Consider the following 1064-nt stretch of genomic DNA (forward strand, 5'->3'; position numbering starts at 1 on the left):
CAGCAACTGCAGCTATTTGTTTTATGTTAACATTCATAATGTTGTGGACAAAACCAATGACCTGCTCGCATCGGAAAATCGGCAGAAGTACTGGGACACCGACATGTTAGCTGAACAATACCAGCATTCCATGAGCCGGAATACGATCCGGGCCACGGTTCTGAGAGTATCGAATCCTCACAAGTAAATAACAAGACAAGGCGATAGATACTGTCGTATTTGGCGTAAGTAAAACACCCTTTATGAACATTTTCCTTGCAGATTATTTTCAACTTGTCTTCGTAGATTTACAAAGTGGGAAAAGGCCATTCCGCCTGTGTGCATCGCGGCTAATCAGAGAGCCAATCATTCCAGTCGCAGTTTCCAACTTTGGCCCAAAGTCTCGTGTGTTCTAATGTTCCCAGTGCAAATGTCAATGACTTTATCCTGTGTTCTTAAATGGCACAATAATGGGGCAGATGTGTGACCTTTGCACAACGACTTGTAACTCTTTTGAGGAACTCATGCTCATTTTCACCCACAAAGGGAGACACACAGAAAGATTCCCCTAAAGCGACAGAGGTCTCCGTTGTGGTGAGCTGGAATTTGAAATGGATAATAGGACAAATGCAAGTTTCAAATGTGGAGGCACAGAAGCGACGTCCCGGCAGGGCATCACAGGGGAGTGTCAACGTGGGGCACGGTTAAAGTCGGACATTCCCCTCGAGCCAGGTAGGACTCGAACCTACAATCTTCGGATCCGAAGTCAGACGCGTTATCCATTACGCCACTGGCCCAACAGACGCGCTCACCGCTGGCAGAATGTCGATATGTAATGCCATGGACTTTCACGGAATCAGAATTAAAAAGGTGAACAAGCAGCGAAGAAAATCACCAACACTGCTTCACTTCGAAGTTTCCAATTTGTGAAGCAGTGCCTTTCACTGGCAAAGGAGAAACATTTGTCCTCAGCTGCCTGCTTCAGGGTCGCCTCCTTCTCTGCTGGAAGTTTCCATCGTTTTATTCGCAGTCCCGACGCGATTTCATGATCCACTCCAGTGAAAACGTGTCATGGTGTCGTCTAA

General features: G+C 46.6%; 1 non-coding gene across 1 annotated transcript; it reads right to left on the bottom strand.

Annotated features, from left to right (window-relative positions):
- Positions 1–703: 703 nt before the first annotated feature.
- trnar-ucg (transfer RNA arginine (anticodon UCG)) lies at positions 704–776 on the bottom strand. Its single transcript has one exon. It is a non-coding gene; the product is annotated as a tRNA-Arg (tRNA).
- Positions 777–1064: the final 288 nt, after the last annotated feature.

Source organism: Chiloscyllium punctatum, chromosome 28, assembly GCF_047496795.1.
Source record: "Chiloscyllium punctatum isolate Juve2018m chromosome 28, sChiPun1.3, whole genome shotgun sequence".
NCBI classification, from domain to species: domain Eukaryota; kingdom Metazoa; phylum Chordata; class Chondrichthyes; order Orectolobiformes; family Hemiscylliidae; genus Chiloscyllium; species Chiloscyllium punctatum.